This window comes from Drosophila arizonae, chromosome 5 (assembly GCF_054131065.1).
Source record: "Drosophila arizonae isolate 15081-1271.41 chromosome 5, UAZ_ARI_1.0, whole genome shotgun sequence".
NCBI lineage: Eukaryota > Metazoa > Arthropoda > Insecta > Diptera > Drosophilidae > Drosophila > Drosophila arizonae.
This window is the reverse complement of record NC_142925.1, coordinates 19,028,687-19,034,466: the sequence shown is the minus strand read 5'-3', so window position 1 is coordinate 19,034,466 and position 5,780 is coordinate 19,028,687. Positions and strand designations below refer to the sequence as shown.

Below are 5,780 nucleotides of genomic sequence, written 5' to 3'. Positions count from 1 at the left end.
TTTACACCAGCAAACGAAATTAGCTTTCAGCTGGCAGCCAGGCTGCTTGGTGGCCTGGCATGTGAACAATGTCTGCTGTTTACCCGTTACTATCACACGGTAGGGGCCAGGGAGGCCAGTGAGGGGGGCGTGTGGCGGGCATACTTATTACAAGTATTTCACCATTATATGTATCAACAAATAGGCATATTAGAGAAAGACAAACAAGCGCTGTCGCTGCGAGAAATCAATAAGTGAATTGAGCTCACGACGCGTGCGAGTAATCAAAAGGACATTTGTTGTGGCCGCAACGACAGCGCATTAAAGTATGCTATAAGTTTTTTTCACTGATTATCGCTGGACGGTGTGTGGGCGTGTTGCCGCCGCATTGATTCGCGCAAATCAGCTAGCTAATCACTAATGAGAATGTTAATTGGATCAAGATGTAAGTGTCGCCGGTAAATGTCAAGATATATAGACACTTATTGCCGCATTGGCGGCGGCTTCATCAATCAAATGTACCATGGGTTCATACAAAAAATTTCCATGTGCATCTCAATAAAGTTTAATTAATTTTTGAGGCAGTCGCTGCGCGATGTGCACACACCTGCAATAAATTCCAATTAAGTCAAGTGAGCGAACAAGTCAAAGACGTCGCCGAAAAAGGCGCAAAACCCAAGGCCAACTCCTTGTTGTGTGTATGTGTGTGCGTGTGTGTGTCAGCGTGCATGTGCTTATATATGTATATGACTGGCCTTATTCATTTATGTGCAATTATGGTGATTTACCTGTGCCCATTGTGCGCGCCTGCTGTTCGTTATGGCCACATTCTGCGAAAATGAACAGACAATGTGTTTTGCTCAACTGCAAATGGGCAAATGGCCAAATAGAGGAATTAACAGATTAATTTCTTGTTACAGCAAATAAATTTGTGGCTTTTGTAGGAGCTTAATATAACACAGTGTAGCCACAGCGGCTGCAAGTGTTGTATCGAAACTGATTAGAAATGTGTTTAATATGAAACAATAATGAAACAATAAAAAAGTATTCATAAATTTATATTTATTTATTTAATATATTTATTTATTTAATAATTTATTAATTACTAGCTGGCCCGGCAAACGTTGCATTGCCCTCTATATTATTTCTAGGTAAAAAATTGTTGAAAGCTATGTTGTTCAGGCTGGGATACACTGATAAATTTATTAATCGGATTTTCATTCAAGCACCTTGTAAACGACATTCTTCGTTTTTTGGCCGGGTGCAAGAACAAATAATGCGGATCGTTTGCCAACACGTGAGCATGCCACGTACAATTGACCATGAGAAAAACACGCATTTTCTAGATTGAGGCCACAAATAGTCAAAGATTGGCCCTGTGACTTGTTGATCGTCATGGCGAAGGCAAGACGAAGCGGGAATTGAATTCGTTTAAATTCAAAGGGCATATCTGTTGAGCTCATCGGAATCCTAGGAATAAGAACTTCCTCATCTTTAAATTTTCCTTTGAGTATCAACGCGTGAATCACATTGCTCATCAGTTTTCTTATCACCAAACGCGTTCCATTGCACAGTTTTGGTTGGTTTAAATTTCTAAGCATGCAAATCATGGAGAATTGCTCTTTTCATAGCTGTGTTCATTTCTTGACGCCGGTCAAGTTGTTCTTCCATATTGCCCATGAAGTATATTTGCAAGAATTTTTGCTGTGCATCTTCAATAGGTTGCAATGATCCAATGCGATGGCAAATCTGGCCTTGAATCTTTAAATTCAAAGCCATAGTTATTATAGTTATATTTACAAACACTATTTACAGAAATCTAACAAACTACATTATTCAAAATTTTTTTTTGGCAGTCATAGAAAATAAAATTTTTAACGTAAATTACCTTAAATATCCGTCTCCAATATTTTCCGCCCCAAATTATGTCATTTGGAAACAGGCATTGTATTTTTGAGTGTTCGCTAGAAAATGTCGTGATTCTAGTGTTTCGCCATAAAGCAGGGAACGCAATGGCTATGGTGACCGCTAATGGCAATGTCACTTTACCACTAAGGCAGCACAAACCGGGCGTTTCACCAGCAAACTTCAATGCGCCACAATGCTAGCAAACAACGTCCATTGGACCAATGCAAACTAAACGATTCAAGCTGTAATCAATGGTGCAATCATATCGAAACGCTGCTCGATTCAAATCAATCCTTGAACCATTTCTTATTGCCATTTCACGGGCTGCCTCTCTTTGAGAAGCACGAATTAAGGCCCTTCTTCCCTGGGTACTAACGCGGAGCCTTTCTCGGGCGATTTCTCGCTCTTCGTCAGATAATTGACTCGCGCTATTCCGTTGCCTAATTGCATTATGGGTCCGCCGGGAAAGATTAGATCTTCTAGGACGCGGCATTTTTATTAATAGTAATACTGTAATTATAAATAATTTACACAAATTTATGTTTGAGACAAACAAATACCTGAACTTTCGAGATATTTAGCTTTTGCAAAAGTCCAAAAATACAATTTTTAATAATTAACTTTTTTTTTTTTAATTTCGAATTTTGAATTTTGAATTTTTTATTTATTTTTGATTGTTAGGTTTTAATCTTTTGATTTTTTTTTTAATTTTTGCAGATTTTTGATTTGAAATATTTATAAAGTTTAAAAGTCCGAAAATATAAAAAGCCAAAAATACACTTTTTAATAATTACCTTTTTTTTTTTTTAATTTCGAATTTTTAATTTTTTATTTATTTTTTGAACAGTCAGGTTTTAATCTTTTGATTTTTTGCAGATTTTTGATTTGAAATATTTTCCTTTTGATTTGAAAATTTTTTTTTTTTTTTTTGAATAGTCAGGTCTGCTCGAGGTCAGGAGACCGTAGACTGACTGACTACATTTGTTTATTTACTTCTACACTATTGTCAAAACTGTCACTGTTACCAAGCCTACTGGGTATAAAAAAAATTTGAACATTTGGGGAAAAAACCGCGTTTTTCAAGTATTCGGCAAATTTTTTCAGTATTTTTAAGACCCTATACTAAACTCGTTGCGGAGACAAATCCAACAAATCAAAAACCATGAAAATTGGTTCAGCCCAAATCAAGTTATAAGCAGTCTTCACTTTTACACAACTTTCTTTTATATATATAGATTTCATATAACAGTATTACTTAAAAATACATTAATTGAATTTATAATAATATTATAAATACATATTATACAAATTTACTATATAAATAATGAATATTATACATTATTTTTATAATATTATTATAAATTCAATTAATGTATAGTGAAGTGCTACTATTATATAATAAATTAAATAAATAAATCATTATGTTATATTATATATAAATAATATATAATAAATATTCTTCATGGACCTTTATGATGTTCTTATAATATTAAATAAATAATACTTAAGCTACTTTCTATAGCTTCTATATATACATATTTCTATATACACTCATGATGAAAATAATAGGTACACCTCATAAAATTGGACTTTATTGAGTTTAATTTAGCAAAGCATTTTTTCTACTGCCCTAAGCAACAAAATTTAAATGCACGTTTCTGTATTAGGTATATATTATATAGTATTAGGTACATGTTTATATATTAAAGGTATTATAAAATCTACTTTCTATATATACGTTCTATAGCTTCCATATATACATATTTTAATATATATGCTCACATAACTGCATTCTTATATTAATTTGCTACTTAATAAAAACTGCATAATTAATATATACGATATCATTCCACATAGTTACAAATATCAGTACTCTCTGGCTTCAGGCAAAATAAGAGCAAGAGAAAAGAAAATGGAAGCAATGCGCCTTTTAGTGGCTGGCCGATCAGTCCGATTATTGCCGCACTGGCGCACATTTATCCTTCGGCGCCTTTTCAAGAACTCTGAGCCGCTTTCAATGGCCACTCAGGCAGGTCGTCCTGATTTGCACGCTAAGCATCGTTGCCAGCATCGCAAATGTATATGTATATACTTTTTTCGGGGAAAAAGCGAGCACACTTCAGTGGGAAAAGAGGGGGCGTGGCGTGCGATGAGTAGATTGCCTGAAGGACTCTGGGCAAAATCAGAAATGTCAATATTTCCAGTTGAGCGCTGCAAAACAAGCGGCTTGAAAAAGCGCAGAGCAACGACAAAATTTTTGCCGGAAACTAATTTAAGAAAATTATACGAATGCGTGCGCCGGCTCAGCAGTTGTGGAGGCAACTGCTTCATTTCTGGATGGACTTTTGTGGACAGCGCGAACGGGCGAACGTTGGAGCTGGATGGAGGACTGAGGGGCGCAGCAGATAGAAACCCGATTTGCTATTTGAAGCGGAAGTGACCCTTGAAGTTTGATTTTATTTGTGCGGCGTTGCCATTGGCAAACCGATTTAAGCTGCTGCGTCTTACGACTGACTCCGGCCCGCCTCATCTACGGCTAACTGGCTGCTGTTGGTTCATGTGCAGAAATATGTTTGTACATTTTTATTTATTTATTTATTTATATTTCTTGCTGTTCAATTTTTAATCAACGGCTTTGGCTTCTTGGCAGCGACTCGTACACTTTATGCAATTTCCTGTTTGGCTGTTGCTAAACTCAAATACCAAAAGGCAACATAAAATATATATATGTATGTATATAAAAAGAAATGTTGCAAAGAAATATGAAAATAAAAGGAAGAGGAATAAATCTAACTCTGCTCTTTGCCTATTTTTAGGTGCCATCCTACAGAATTCAATGTCAACGACAGCTGCACTGGAGCGGTGTGAGTGGGCCAAGGGATGCGGTGGGTGTCGAGGCGAGGCGAGTCGAGTCGAGTCTAAGGGCTGCGGACTGAATGGCAATTGGAAAAAGCGCTCGTGTCGGAAGTCCGTAAAGCAGCCATCAAGTGCCAACTTGAACATAAATAGTTAAGACACGTCTTATAATGGACAAAAATAAAAAAAAAACAACAATCTTCTGGTGGCTGGCGTAAAAAGTGCAAAGCGCATAAAAAGCGTAGCATACTTATAAGTGCTAAATATAATTGAAATCTGTTCAGATATTGCTGGGCCACTCAATCGCTGCTATATATGTATATAGAATTCCTAGAACATTTATATTTTTTAGGTGCATAATTCAAATATTATTTGCATATAATGATATAATTTTTTTTTTTTATAATATATATATATTTTATTGCTTACTGACTACCTGAAGCATTCGGGTTAGTAATATGTATAATTATTATATATTATATTATATTTTTAATAATATTGTTTTTGATTATAAATATGTTCTTGCTTCGGCAGAACATATACTAAAATTGGAACGATACAGAGAAAATTAGCATGGGCCCTGCGCAAGGATGACTCGCAAAATCGTGAATCGTTTCACAGGGACATTGAAAAAGATCTCAGGGTCCCCAAAGTTGGAGACGTAATGCAAAAGGCAGCTACTTGCAAGACTCGAAGGCCACCCAAACCCTTGGCGAGAAGACTTAAAAAAGCAGCCAGAAATAGAAGATTCAAGAAGTGCCATCCACACGACCTCCCTGCCAGGGTCCAATACAAAAAAAAAAAAAAAAAAAAAAAAAAAAAAAAAAAACGTATCAAGTAAAATTTAATGTGATTTACTTAAAAATTGTTATTGTATGTTGATGTTTTTGTAAATTGTTATTGAAATTTCTGTAGTGTTGTACTGTAAGTAATTGTGTCTTTATGTTCAACTTGTTAAGCTGCCAATTAGGTAGTAAAAAACCTGTTTAAATAAAATAATAAAAGAGAAAGGAAAATAAAAAAAAGATTATAAATAT

At 35.3% G+C, this 5,780-nt stretch overlaps 1 long non-coding RNA gene and 1 other non-coding gene across 2 annotated transcripts; one reads left to right on the top strand and one right to left on the bottom strand.

The window, feature by feature from the left end:
• Positions 1-1,149: 1,149 nt before the first annotated feature.
• LOC149268642 (uncharacterized) lies at positions 1,150-3,125 on the bottom strand. The gene is made up of 2 exons (XR_016270399.1): positions 2,448-3,125; positions 1,150-2,397 (listed from the first exon to the last, which is right to left on the bottom strand). It is a non-coding gene; the product is annotated as an uncharacterized LOC149268642 (long non-coding RNA).
• Positions 3,126-5,261: 2,136 nt separating this feature from the next.
• On the top strand, positions 5,262-5,368 carry LOC149268641 (U6 spliceosomal RNA). Its single transcript, XR_016270691.1, has one exon. It is a non-coding gene; the product is annotated as a U6 spliceosomal RNA (small nuclear RNA).
• The last annotated feature ends 412 nt before the right edge of the window (positions 5,369-5,780 follow it).